A 15,975-nucleotide genomic window follows, 5' to 3' on the forward strand; every position below is an offset into this window, starting at 1 on the left:
TCTAAATTTCTTGCTTGTATATCAGGTGTAAATAAATGCTTTATTTACATCATTTATATACATATGCATGCCTTAAAAATGTTATTAAATCATTATGAATCTAAAAATGGGAAAGGGACAATGAATTTCATGGTATAGGAATATAATGAAATTCACTATATGATGACTGGTCTGGAACCTAACATATCATATGACCAGGGTATTTATGCCTATACAGGGTGTTCGGGATAAATTTGACATATTTATAATTAATTATATTTTTCCGTAAGTTACATGTATTAACACACACTTCTCTTCATTTAAAAGTTTGGACCCTTCTTCATTCATATACAAGATGTCAGAAAGGATGGATAGCTGGAACCCACCTGAATCATGAAAGAGAATAACTTGTATCATGATGATTCGTGCCCGCCATCAAAATAAGGATATTACGACTGCTGCCCAATGCTCCCTGAATACAGTAAAAACAATCAGGAATGAACTAGAGACTTGCAATGGTGACTACGAGGATGTAGCAAGAAGAAAGATCCCTAGCAGACGATCTGATTGCGTTCGTACAGCAGAATTCCTCGCAAATCTGCAGGAACAGGTGTTGAAGAACCCTGGCATTGGAATTCGGGCTTTGTTCGTCGAGTTGCTAACTGTAGTCAAGCCCTGGATAACAAGGGTAGCCAATGGTAGGCCGTATGTATGGCAGCAGGATTCGGCCCCTTGCCACACCTCTGGGAAAAGTCAAAAATGGTTGTCTGAAAATTTCTACGACTTCACCAGTCCAAATGTTTGGCCTCCAAACTCCCCAGACCTTAACCCCATGGATTATTTTGTATGGGGCGCAGTTGAAAAAGACACCAATCGCACTTCCAGTAATACAAAAGCCCAGTTAATGGATAAAATTAAAACAGTTTTTGCGGCCCTTCCCAGGGAGACTGTAGCATCAGCTTGTTCGAGGTTCCGAAGCAGAATTGAAGCTGTGATCGATGCTAATGGTGGTTATTTTGAGTAAATCTTGTTGATAGTATTGTAATTAACTCTGCCCGTAATGTTTTTTTGTCAATTCATTAAATTTAATAGATACAAAGAAGATTTTCTTTTTCCTTACGAAACTGTCAAATTTATCCCGAACACCCTGTATATTTATTTAGCTGCTAATATTCCACTGGTTTTATACCCAGCATCTTCAGATCACAAATGGTTTGTCACAGTATGCAGGCACTATTATATTAGTAGGAACAATTTTAAAAGAACTCAAGTTCTAATTTTGCACCATCTATTATTTAATAAAAAGTTTACGTGTTAAGTTGATCTTAAAGTAACTTGCGCCAAGTTTTTTGTAAATTAATACAACCATTTTATTGAAGTTTGTAGAATGTTTTAGCTGCTGATGATTATTATTATTACTACAGCTTACTCCATGGAGTCCTTAGACTTGTCAAGGAACATCCTGAACATTATGCCAAGCACTATCGAACATTTGCCCAATATCTGTCATACTCTGCTTTGAACTCATTCACAGGAATGGCAACCTATTCCATTGATTTACCACTCTCCAAGTAAAAAATCTAGTCCTGACATCCCTGCTAACTACACTCTTACTCAGTTTCCAAGCATAGCCCTTAGTTCTCCCACCACCACCAAAATGAAAAATTTCCTCTGTATTAATCTTGTAAAAACTCTTCAGTAATTTGTATGTTTCAATCATATCACCCCTTTTCTCTCTGTCACCCAGTTTCTGTAATCCACAAATCTTCAACCTGTTCTCATATGGTTCATGCTACCCATCTGATCACTCACCTCTGTATTCTCTCCTCCACCTCAACCCCAAGAAACCCAGGTGACCAGATCTGCACACAGTAGACAAGATTCCAGAAACAGTCTTTCTAACTTGTAAAAACTTTTGCATAGCATCTAGTGATTTTTCTTCATCTAACATCTTTATGAAGAGGTGTCTAAATCATAGTCTGCAAATCCTTACTAGCCATAACAATAGCGACAAAAGTATTTGTTCTCCAAGTCAGGTATCAACAGATCACATTTCTGTCCATAGTTAGCCAGTGCACAGCTAGCACTTTATATACAGTACTCCTTTAGCCAATTTCTACATAAACAATTAAAGAACAGAGCACTAAACCAGCTGCACTCAAACCAGTGCTATGTAGATGATGTATTTGTTATTTGGCTCATTGTCTAGACGCATTAGATACATTTTTAGTGCATTTAAATAGCCAGCTTCCTGAAATCCATTTCACAATAGAATTAGAAAAAGAATCAAATAACTGTCCCTTTCCTAATTACACTAGTCTCATCCAGTCCAACAATACAGTATCCTAAAATTACTAATACACAGAGCTATGGCTATTAAATTTTTTTTATTTTTTTTGCTTGATAATCAAATAAATTATAATAGACAAGCAATTATATTCTTGTCTTAATCCTGTACTCAAACTCAAGTAATGCTTGTGTGTAATGTATTGTCACAACTAGGCTACTTATTTATAAAGACTTCATGTTATTTCCCTTAGTATTCCATAATGCAACACCATTGTGCTTCTTGCTTCCATAATGCAACACCCTGATACACCTTTTTGCTACTTGTATATGGAATATATATGATTTGGACAGTGATTTAGCTTCAGTATCTTTTTAGGTCTACCTCCCACTGAGAAGATCTTGATAAAGGTTGAAGCAGTCTAGGTAGTGACCCTTACCATAATGCATAGTAATGTATATGTTCAAAAGGAGGTGTGTTTTGCATTATGGTATACTAAGGCAAATAATATAGGGCAATACTACCTAGTCCAAAACAATTCAGGTGTTCTGAGAATTCTGGACCAACTAGACTGAATAACGTCCAAGAAGTCGGTAACAGAGAAGCACTACTGTTAAGTAGCTTAGTGATGAAGATACTCGCATGCAAATTTTATTTGCTTACTCTTAGATATAGGATTGAAATAAGAATACAGTTTCTTGGCTATTTTAGTTTACAGAGCCAGAGCTATCTGTTCTAGTGATGCTACTTTTATCATGGAACCCACCTACCTTTGCCCACACACTTTTTTTGGCCAATGGCTGTAATTCCTAAAAAGATGATAATAATAATAAAAATTCCAGCTCATCAGCCTACTAGGTTGTCAACAGGCTGGTGGTAGCAGTATCCTAGTATTGGATTGTTCTGATGGGTATCACTTGGTTTGCTTATTCCCATTGAACACACCTTGATTGCTAATTCTTTCAGGAAAATTAAGTTGCCAGGAGAGCATAGAATGCATGGATATGTTCTTAGAACCATATTTGACAGTACCAGCCTAGTGACATGGGGTGGAGTGTTGTCTTTCCAAAAGAGTTCAGATCCTTTGGGCTACTATCACCAAGTAGGGCAATACCTGGTCCAAAACAATTTAGGTGTTCGGAGAATTCTGGACCAACTACACAGAATAACATCCCAAGAGTCAGGAACAAAGAGGCATTGCTGTTGATTGGCTGATGCCACTTACCTTACAATCCCAGTAGTTTAGTGCAGTCAGTGCCAAGATATGTGCAAGATCTTTTCCAAAAGAAGCTCAACATACTAGGTAGGCATTCATAATGTTTTTTCCCATAAGTGTACATTCACCTTCATTATGGTAAGTCAGGACTGATAGACCATGTTCCTACATAGAAGTCATTACAAGTTGAAGAGACTTCTTGGGATAAGCAGCAACCCTGAAGCATTCTGCAAACCTCAGCGAGTAATTTACTGTGAGAAATACTCATTTTAATATCAACTTAATGCTTATAAATGTCTTTTTATCCAATAATAAATGGTGCCAAATTAGGACTGTAGTTCTTTGCCCTTAGTCTGTTGCAATTCAAAAAATTTTCCCATTAATAAATGATTTAGTGCTTGTACTATGACAAAGCGCTTGTGTTCTGAAGATGCCAGCTCTAAAATTAGTGAAATATTTGTAGCTAAATAAATAAAAAAAAAAAATATATATATATATATATATATATATATATATATATATATATATATATATATGTTGTTCCTCTAGTCTTGTGAATTAAGCTGTAAAATTTCAAAGATAATTATTCTCTAACATTTCAGATTTATGATCCTGAGGTTTAGCAAATCTTAATTTCATTTCCATTATGGAAACAACATGTTTCTAGACAGAAGTAAATTTTATTAAAATAAACAATATAACCCAACAGATTTCATGAGTTGTCATACTTACATCATCAGGGGTACAAAACTTGTATAAAAAAAAGACTAGAAAAAAATGAATTACACATAAACACATAACAGATGTTATAAGAACTTTACCGAACTGATATTATTGTTGAAGTTCTTATAACATATGTTGTGTAATCAATTTTTTTAATTCTTTTTTGTACAAGTTTTATATCACTAATGATGCAAGTCCACTGACTTATGACTCGTGTTGGGTTGTATTGTTTATTTTAATGAAATCTGTTTCTGTCTAGAAACATGTCATCTGCAAGCTGGAAATTAAATGAAAATTACAGATTTACATTTATCAAAGCTGAATCTTTTTCATTATAATAAAAACTAATTGTATTGATAGAAATGCACCTAACTTATATACTTTAATGATACAGGTTATTATTAAATAAGAGCTACTGAAGCCTATAGCACTAGTGCCATGTGTGGGCAAGAGGAATAAAAGAAAAGAGTCTGTTCACATTTTGCTTGAATAGCTGAGAGTTGTAGTCTTTGGGGAAAGCAGAGTGTGGAAGACTGTCCCAAAGGACAGAAGTAGATGGAATAAAAAGGGCAGTAAAGTTGGCTTGGTGAGTTCTAAAGTGGACTGTAAAAGAGTGTTGATTAGTAGTGGCTCTTGTTTTAATGATTTTGGAGGAGAGAGTGGAGGAATAATAGTGACCAATTCAGCAGAGCACTATCCATGAAAGTATCTGTAGAAGAGGCACAAGGCAGAAACTGAACGTTTGTGAGAAAGGGACCATTAATTAGCCAGATTGCATTCTTCTGAATAGATCTCTCTAAGCAATCTTAGAAAGGATTTTGGTGCACCATCCCATATATGGGAGCAACATTCCACGGCTAGGTGGATTTGAGCTTTGTCTTGTGTGAAAAAGTACCTCAAGTTTTTTGGCAGCTGTGCCAGGAAAGATCGGAGGTGCAAGTCAGTCCAAGAAGGGAAATCTGATCGTGTTTGGATATCTCAGTATTATTGCTGAAGGTAAGGGGAGAGGGATGTGTGCTCTTTCTTGTGCAATATCAGACAGAACTGGGTTTTGGTGGCATTAAAGTTTACATTGTTGACCTTGTCCCACTGGAATATAAATAGGAGATCTGAGTTCAGGTCCCTGGTTATGGCAGATCTTGAGGATTCTAATACTTGAGCACTAACAGGTTTGTCACATGAAAAGGAGGAATGGAGTGCACCGTCGCTGACCAAGTTAATAAAACGAAGTATCCAAATTACATATTTATATTTTATATTTTTTAAAAGTTTATGATAATAAGAGGAGTACTTAAACGAGAGCATGATTAAATCTTATTTTTGTTGTGAAAAAATTAATATTAATTAAACTGTTAGAATGCCAAAAGGTAAGGTGAAAGAATTGATTGTTTTCATTGGAACTAATGATCTTAAAGGTGAAAAAATTATTGTATAAGAGAAGATATGAAGCAGCTATTGCAAGAAGCAAAAAAACAAGAGTGAGAAGTTAAAGATCATAAGCCCACACTATGATAGAGGCAACTTAAGGAGGAGGAGGACTATGACTGCAAATGAACGAGTGCACAGGTTATGCAAAAGGAATGATGTGAAGTTTTTAGACATGGACTGAATTTGACAGGAAGGACTTATGTAATGCTGATGGATTGCATTTAAATGGATTAATAGTTAAGCATCTAGAGCAGTGGTCTCCAAACTTTTTTGATTGCATACCCCAACACAGAAAAAATAAATAGTGCATACCCCCAGTTGATTGAGCAAAAATCCATTGTAATAAGTATTATAAAGAGGAAATATGCCTTGTATCATCATATAATAATTAAAAACGCTAGATATTTTTATACATTATTTTTATGATTAACTGCTTACAAACATTTATTACAATATTTAATGTGAACAATGGCCTTGCATTTTTTTCATAATTTCTTGAAATTCTGGTTTGATGGCTTCTGATACTACGATATGTTGCTTCTTTAAATTATCTGCAATGATTTCTGTACGTCTACCAATAGTATTTGCTGATAAGGGAATACATTTTAGTTGCATATTCTTTTCCATGAATTATTTCTACCATTTTTATGGCAGTTAGGAGTACAAGTGTTTCCCCAATGGTGTGTGGCTTTTGGTCTTTTGCAATTAATAATGCAACCTCAAGAGATGCCTCCAAATATTTATCGTTAATTTTAGTGAATTTTTTTAAGTTGTTGGATTGAGAATTACATGTCTTCAAACATCGTTCAAAGAATTGTAAAGATTTGTGTTCATGTTCAGGATGTTTGGTTTTTAAGTCTCTTACTAATAATGATGGTTCATACTTCCATTACATAGCATCTCATGACACAATACACATGTGGGACGAGGTTCATTATTGACTATCGTCGATGTAAATCCCCATTTCAAGTAGTCTTCTTGATAATTTCAAACTTTCTTGTTAAGTTAAGTTTTAGATAAGTTTTGTTTTGTTAAGTTTTAGATTAATGTTTTTATCACTTAATTTGACTGATAATGAACTTGTTTGAATAGAAGAATCAATCCTATCTTTTCCTTATTGTTCGTCTGATGTAGAAGTACTGCATCAGATGTACTATCATAATTATTATTATTATTATTATTTTCGGGCTACTCCAGGGAGTCCTTAGACTCATCGAGGGAGGCCCTAAACATCATGTCCACACAACTATACGACATTCTCACAGTATCTATCATACCTTGCCTTGAACTCGCTCACTGTCATAGCACCCACAACAGACTCTGGCAGCTTATTCCACTCATTTACCACTCTAAAAGTAAAGAACCCAGCTCTAACACCACTGCTAACCACACTCTTGCCCAGCTTCCATAGGTGTCCCCTAGTTCTCCCACCACCAGTCCTGATCTCAAAAATATCCTCTGAATTAATTTTATAGAATCCTTTTAGCAATTTGAATGTCTCAATCATATCTCCCCTTTTCCGCCTATCAACCAGTTTCTGCAATCCACAAATCTTCAACCTGTTCTCATATGGTTCATTCCATATACCTGCTATCATCTTAGTCACTCGCCTCTGGATCCTCTCAACCTCCTCCCCATCAAGAAGGAACCGAGGTGACCAAATCTGGGCACAGTAGTCAAGATGAGGTCTTATCAAGGCTCGGTACAGAGGTACAATAACTTGCTTGTCTCTGCTCGTTAAGGTATTTTTCAACAAGCAAGTGAGTTGATGAGCTGATTTAGCTACTTTCGCAATGTGCCCCCTAAACTTCATCTCCCTATCCACCAACACTTCCAAGTCCCTGGCCTCGTCAATCTCTTGGAGTACAGTTCCACCCATGTGGTATACTGCTGCTAATCTTTTCACCCCAAAATGCATAACCTTACATTTTGTCACATTAAATTGACATCCATTCTCCTTAGCCCAGAACTCCAATCTATCTAAGTCATCCTGCAAGACTTTGACATCTTCTGCATTCACTATCGCCCTCCCCAACTTTGCATCATCAGCGAACAAATGAACTGTTCCACTTAGATCCTTCCCTATATCATTAATGAACAGATTAAACAGCAGTGGTCCAAGAACAGAACCCTGCGGCATCCCACTAGTCACAGGCCGTCTTTTGGACTCCACTCCTGAATAAACCACTCTTTGATATCTCTCCATCAACCACCCACCTATCCATCTCACCAACCCTATATCCATTCCCATATGTTGTAGTTTACGGATTAGAATTCCATGTGGTATCCTGTCAAATGCCTTTGCCAGGTCCAGCAGTATCACTGTAAACCCATTTCTCTTATCCAGTTCAGCCGTCACCTTGTTATAAAACTTGAGCAAGTTACTCAGGCATGATCTACCCTTTACAAAGCCATGCTGTCCCCTGTACAGTATCTCATTTTCATCAATCCATTCCTGTATTTTTCTCTTGACTACTTTCTCCAAGACCTTGACAACAACTCCTGATATGCTGATCGGTCGGTAATTTGCAACCATAGTCTTGGATCTTCCTTTATGCAGTGAAACTATTTTCCCCTTTTTCCATGCCTTCAGGACTAAACCAGACCCGAGACTCAGATTAAACAACATGGTCAAGGGCACTGATAATTCCTTAGCTGCTTCACGTAAGACCCGTGCCGGTATACCATCCAATCCCACAGATGTATTCACATTAAGGTTCTGTAATAGACTATTCGCCTCCACTTCATTCATCACAATTCCCGTATAAACTAATGGCTCCTTCATTTTTTCAATGTCTCCACCTGGATGATATACTTTTGCAAAGTGCGTGCTCAGTAACTCCATTATATCGACTGGTTCAGTGACCTCCTTACCATCGTTATTCCTTAAAATCATTTTGCCATGTACAGTTTTTTTCTTGCTTGCAGCATATTGAAAGAACTGTTTGGGATTCTCTTTTGCTTGCATAGCTAGTTTCCTTTCATAATCGGCTTTTGCTGTTTTTACCACACTTGTTACCCTTCTGGCCTGCAATTTATACTGCAGGTCACCCCTTTCTTTAAATTCCCTCCACAGTTGTTTCTTTTTTTGCAGCTCAAGCTTAATGGTGTTATTCATCCATTTAACCTCTACTTGTTTTACTATTCGGACCCTAGGTATACAATCAGCCATAACCTCCTGTAAATGCTCCTTGACCACTTCCCATGCTCTATCGACATCCAGCCCTTGCAGTTGTACATGCCATGGCACTGATCCAAGCAATCTCCTAAGCTTGTCATACTTGCCAGCACGGTAATTCCACATATACCCTGTCTTAATCAAAAATTCCACACCTTTAGCCACCTCCCAGGTCAAGACCTTATGATCACTCTCACCAATAGGTGGCAACATGGTCATATTCATTACAGTTAAATTGTGAGATGCTATTACCAGATCAAGCACTCTCACACCCCTAGTATTTTCAATTACATGCTGTCTCAGATAGTTATCCCTTAATAATTGAATAAAATCCATTTCCTTCCTCACATGTGTCCTCTCCTCTTTCCAATCAATGTTACCATAATTAAAATTCCCCATAATAATTACCCTCCTTTCACTCATTTCATCAATTTGTTTATGCATACTATCTCCACCATCTATTCCATCACCTGGTCTATAGCAGCACCCAACTGTATATTTTATTCTGCCAGTCTCAATCTCACACCAAATAGCCTCAAATGAGCTCCTTTCACTATCCTGCAATACAACTTCAATTCTCCTTGGTTGCAGTTCATCAGCTATCATCAATAACACCCCTCCCCCCATTTTATTCTCTCTGTCCCTCCTAAACACACTATAACCTACACATTCTATCCCACTAACTATATCATCTTTTGTCAGCCATGTTTCACTAATGCCAATAACCTGTGGCCAGGAATAGCCAATCAAGGCCAAAAATTCTTCCTTCTTGTTCCTAATACTCCTGGCATTAGTATACATGAAATGCAGTGATCCCTTTGTTCCACCCCTATCTTGATGTGTTATTCTAAATGTTCCATTCCCATTTTTTGTCCTTAGTGCTGGCTCAGGTACATTATATACATTTTTACACTCAACTGTCTCACTGATGTCTTCATATCCACTCCCCCCATCCTTGGTAGTTCTAGTTTCCCTGGTTCTGCACATCCATTTTCACTTCATTCAGCAACACTTTTTCCAGTCTTCGCACACCAAGTCCATTCAAATGCTGGCCATCCATCTTGTATAAGTCCTTTCGCCCATCAAACTCATTCCACATGTCCACGAATTACCACACCACACCGTTTGCATAACCTGCGCATAATGTCATTTGTGATTATGGCCCTCCTAAACTCCTCTCTATTATACTGCGGCAACAGACTCGCCATTCTAACTCTGTCATTCACTACCTTTAACAATACTTTCACATCCTCTCTCATAAAAAATTTATCACCTTTCAATTCATTCGTACCCTCCACAATTATTAATTCTTTCACCCTCTGTCTTTGCACTCTAATACTCTCACTTACATCCTTAAATTTCGCACCCGGTAAGTACGATTTAGTTACACTCCCATCTATCACTCCTCTTAATAACGAGTCACCATACAACACTCTTTCCTTCATTTCAGAAACTCGCCCACTCTTACGCTGGTTATTTACGTTAGCCGAATCACTCTGGAAAGAGTTTTGCAGGTGCTCTAATTGCCGCTGCGCATTTTGTATCACTGCGTGCAACCTATCGATCTCACTTCCTACAAATAATTCATTTTTTTTATCATTCAAACCACTTTCTATAGTTGCTCTCACTCTTTCTTAGATCACCGCTCTCATTGCCATCTTGTACATCGCAATTCCCTATCAAACCACTATTTTCACTCACATTGTGGCTTTCTTCAACCATAGTTGTCTCACAACTTGACACATAATTCAACTCCTCACTTTGCTTACACTTTCTGCACATTCTCCCACCACTATCACTTTCAATCCAAACTCCAGCCTCATTCGGGAATGCATACATTCCATACACATCACATTGGACAAATTCTCTCACATTATAGTTTTTGAACGATGGCGTCGTATTTTTGGACACCATTATCTTGCTTCGCATTGGCGCCATATTCAAATCTATGAAACGTATCGTTAAATACTAAATTAAATAACTGAATTTACACCAAAATCACACTGACACCACAAGCTACCATAATTAGACAATATTACATTATCTTCAATTCGCGGTTTCTTTGGAGGAAATTTTTTTAACCATTTATCCATTTTGTGAGGGTTAATTTGTAAAATTTAAATATAATTCATTTACTATTGATAATATCAAACTTTAAAAAATGTAAGCAATTTTGATAATATTAATTCACTATTTCTAGTGTAAACATAAAAGTAAGCACAAAAAGGCGTTGAAATTGCACAGAAACGATATATATATACTAAAAAAATCATTAAACTTACTACTACTAGTCAAATAATTAATACAACTGTGGTGTCATCTGTAGATAGCAGGATAACTAAGCAATTTTCCTTCTCTACTTGGGCTTGTCAAGTAGAGAAGGAAAATTGCTCTACAAACTTAGCATTGCCACTGTTTGTAGAGCTAGGATGCTCTACAAACAGTGGCAATGATAAGAAGTAAGAGATTTACTCCCTAGTTTTAAAAAAACATGACAGCTTTGTCACGGACGATTATGTGTGCAAAGTCGCCCAATGTGCTACTTGCAAATTTAAGTTTACAGGATCTTTATAACATCTTTGTCTATATTAGATATATGTTTAATAATTAAAAGAAACACACGTATTAACCACAGTGGAAATCATTTACTTGTAAATAATTTTCACTGTGGTTAATACGTTTCTTTTAATTATGATCTCACCACAGGTTTCGTTATTTAAAAAAAAAAAAATAGATGTTTAATTGATGAAAGAAAGTAATATTCTTTATCTTTAATTAATTATTTAATTTTTTCCTATCAATATAAAACTTTTTTGACGTACCCCCACATATCGACTTGCATACCCCAGGGGGTACTCGTACCACACTTTGGAGACCACTGATCTAGAGAAAGCTTTGTTCAATGAGTTATGAAAATGCAAGGTCAGAAAAATTTAAAGCTATTAATTGAAAGAATTTAATCTCTCAGTTGACAGAATTGAATGGAGTAGTAAAGGTAGTTGAGAAGGCCTAAGGGGATGCTGCAGATAATGTATACTAATGCTAAAAGCATAAGGAATATGGGAGGAGTTTTTAGCATTAGTTAGTGCAACTCACAAAAGTTATAAGTATTAGTGAGATGGCTGACAACATTTTGATGTAGTTCCAGCAGTAGAATGTGAAAGGTTAAGTATTTTCAGGGAGGATAGAGAAAGATAGAATGGGAAGGAAGGGTACTGCTAATGATAATAGATGAATTATAGTCAAAAATGTAGAAGATAGACGTATGGATGGCAGTTCATTTAATGCAGTCTGGTGCGAGGTTGACTAATAGAACAAAATATACATTTGCTTGCTGGTAAAAGCCAGGTATAATGTGGAACACATGCATTAGTAAATCAGCACAGTGAGTGCAGTTTGAGTAATTATGAGTATACATAGACAACAGACATAGATTGGAAGGAAAAACAATAACACGGCAGGGGGGGGGACCCATAGCAGTACCATTAATCTGTTTGTAGAATTTCCCCTCCCATGTAAAGTAACCTGCATTCATGGTAAATTGAAATAATTCAAAAATATCTGTGGGAAATTTAGACTTGATTAAATCAAGAGTGTCTATAAGTGGTATATTGGTAAATAGGGAGGTGACATCGAAACTAACCATTATGTCTGAATTTTTTAGGATTAGATTTTTAACCAGTGTTTTGAAATGGATTGAATTTTTTACAAAAGTAGAGGAGTTGCCAGTAAGAGGGGCAAGCGACTTAGCTAAATGCCGGGCCAGTTTATATGTGGGTCTATCTATGCTATCAACTATGGGGCGTAGGGGAACATTAGTTTTGTGGATTTTTGGTAATCCATAAATACGGGGTGTTTTAACATGAATTGGTTTTATTTTCCTGATGATTTCTTTGGGCCATGATGTCACTTTTTTCAGTAATTTTTGGACTTTTTTATTTTGCGACATTGTAGGGTCTCGATGTATACTTTGATACGTGGAACTGTCACATATGAGATCTTGCATTTTTTTGTTATATTCTTCTTTATTCATGATAACTGTTGCATTTCCTTTATCGGCTTTTGTAATAATAATATTTTTATTATTATATAACTTTTTTAGGGCAGTTATTTGCTTATGTGGTATATTACTTTTTGGAGGCTTAGCTTTGTTTATAATACTTGCTATGTCTAGTCGCACGTTATTGGCCATTGCTGGCGGAAGATCGTGGATACCCCGTTCTACTTTCGGCCGCAACTTCGACAAGACCACGTGGTCGTAAACCTATCGTCGGAAACACTCACTGAAGAAGCCAAGAACGCTCTCAGTTTAGGACATAACTTTGCCGTTGCGCCCAAACAAATTCCTAAACTCGAAATTATGATGTTTTTATTATGACTTATTATGAAGTATTTCAGCAATCCCAGAGGATTGCTGAAATACTTCTCAGTATTTCAGCAATCCTCTGGGTTATCTTCACCACCTTTGCAATATGTTACCTGCATTTCAGATTTCTATCAATCATCACACCCAGATCTCTTGCCTCCAGTACAATTCCTCTAACAGAGTATGCAGCCTACCATTGATGTATATACCAAACTTCAAGACTTTACATTTTACTGTATTAAACTGACACCCTGACATTCGTTTGCCCATCTGTGCAGTTTATTCAAATCCTCTTGCAGGGCTACCACATCAGAACCATTACTAATAACCTTTCCTAACTTCACATCATCTGCAAACAACTGAACATCCCCTTGCAGTCCACTGACAATGTCATTGATATAATGGTTAAACAACATAGGTCCCAGTACTGAGCCTTCTGAGACCCCACTTGTAACCTTCTGCCTCCTTGATATTGCTTCCCCATACACAACTCTTTGATACCTATCAGATAGCCAATCCTGAATCCAGTTCATCTAGATCGATGTTGTGCAATTTTAATAACAGCTTATCATGTGATACCCTGTCAAATGCCTTTGTAAAATCAAAATAAAAGGCAGAATATGCCTTTCCCTCATCAACTGCTCTTGTCACTTTATTATAAAAGGCAATCATATTATTAAAGAAGAGCATCCCTTAATAAATCCATGTTGACCCTCACAGATAACATTACACTCATCTGCCCAAAGCTATATATGGTCTTTCACTGATTTCTCCAAGATCTTAACAACTACTGATGAAATACAAACTGGTCTATAATTTGACATTTCCAATCTGCTACCACCCATATGCAATGGCACTATCTTACCCTCCTTCTACTCCTTGGGCACCTTTCATTGAAAAGCCAGGTCATTGGAGCTGTCAGTTCTTTTGCACGTTCTCAAAACTGTGGCGAAATTCCATTCAGTCCCACTGCTTTATTGACATCCACAGTACTCAGTATTTGAAACACACCCTCCTCTTGCACTTCTAAACCCCAAACCTGCCCTATCCTTTTAGCATTTAAACCTACTTCTCCAGGATCAAATACCCAATAAAGTGTTCGTTGAACAAATCCACTATGTCCTTTGCATCAGTCACTCTATTCTCATTTTTATCCAACAATGTCATTTTAAATCATAGTATTTTCAGAGCCAATTCTCACTCTCCTGGCCTGAGTCTTATATTCTTCATGCATCTGCTGTCCACCCCTCTCCTTATATCTCTCCATAACCTCTTTTTAATGTGCAGTTCCTGTTTGATATTGTTTATCATCCACTTTACACCAAATTGTATCCTCTTCACTCATATACAGCTTACTATTGCTTCTAATAAATATGCCTTCACAATTTCCCATGCACTAATGATGTCTTGCCCTTCCAATTCTTCCCTCCATGTAACTGCCCCAAGTTGATATCTAAGACTATTATAATTTATAATCACCTACCTTATAATTCCACATACATTCCTCTTTCTTTGATACTCCTACATGTCTATTCATCTTCCAATTCAAAACCACATGGTCACTTTCTCTCTCCAACTGGGGGAAGAGATGCCATCTCAGTTATCATCAGCTCTTGTGATGCCGTGACCAAATCCAAAACTATTGAACTTTGTGTTCCTTTTACTACATGTTGCCTCAGACATCCCTCAAGAATTTTAGAAATTCAATTCCCTTTTTACTACATGCAGCTTCCTCTTCCCAATTTATACTGCTGTAGTTCTCCCAAAACAGTCATTCTTCTTGTACTTGCCAAAACATCTCCTGCTCCTCACCCTCTATGCTCCCTGGCTTGTAGCAACACCCCCACTAAATATCTTGTCTTTCCCACCTCCACCTCACACCATATAGTTTCAGAACTATTACTACTATTGTCCTCCAAATCCTCCACTCTGAGAGGACATAAGTCATCACTTATCATAAGCATTACTCCACCACCGTGTTTTCCCTTCCTATCTTGTTGATAAATGCTGTACCCTGCTACTTCTATTACTGTTAGCATATCATCTTCTGTCCACCATGTCTCAGAGGTCCCAGTAATCTTTGGACTGGCTAATGCTGTCAGTGCCACCAATTCATCTCCTTTATTCTGGATCCTCCTGGCATTAGTATAAAGAACAAAAATGTCACTGTTTCTATACTATCATTATCCCCTCCAGACTCCACTAAATTCAGCATTACCCAATGTATCCCCCCCAATCTCCCAAGCACGTATTCCCACAGGAGGCCACCCCCCTTCTACCATCCACCCTGATAATTCTAGTTTTCCTGCATTGACACAGTGACTCGTTCAGAGAACAGCAATCTCTCCAGATGCATACATTCTTCCTCATTCAAATGCAAGCAGTCTCAGGCAAACAGTTCCTTTCTGCCTCCAAAGTATCCACATACTCCAAGCCTCTCTTTTGACACATTCTTGCTATCATACTATTCATTATTAATATTCATCTCTTCATTATCATACCTGGACAACACACACAATCTTCCTTCTCTGAGTCTTCTTCCATACAGTCTGAAGCTTGAACCTCAGATCTCTTGCAACCCGATTCACACTGCCTCTCAGATCATTCATGCCCACCATCACAATCATCTCATCCGCTTTTACCTCCTCTTAATTGCCACAGCCATACTTTCTATTGTTCCTCCAGGCATTCTATCTTGCATACCATGGATCATCTAGTCTCCATACATCACACCTCTTACCACTCTGTTCCTTACTTGCTCACCTGCATCTTTCTCTCTCTCTCCCTCCTCTACTTAC

At 37.2% G+C, this 15,975-nt stretch overlaps 1 protein-coding gene across 6 annotated transcripts in view; it reads left to right on the forward strand.

Moving 5' to 3' along the window:
• The window catches only part of LOC150108380 (dual serine/threonine and tyrosine protein kinase-like), a 261,870-nt gene that overhangs the window by 100,355 nt on the left and 145,540 nt on the right, over positions 1-15,975 (forward strand). The gene's annotated exons all lie outside the window — the stretch shown is intronic.

This window comes from Typopeltis vanoorti, chromosome 3 (assembly GCF_054136105.1).
Source record: "Typopeltis vanoorti isolate ZY-2024b chromosome 3, IOZ_Tvanoo_1.0, whole genome shotgun sequence".
Lineage (NCBI taxonomy): Eukaryota > Metazoa > Arthropoda > Arachnida > Uropygi > Thelyphonidae > Typopeltis > Typopeltis vanoorti.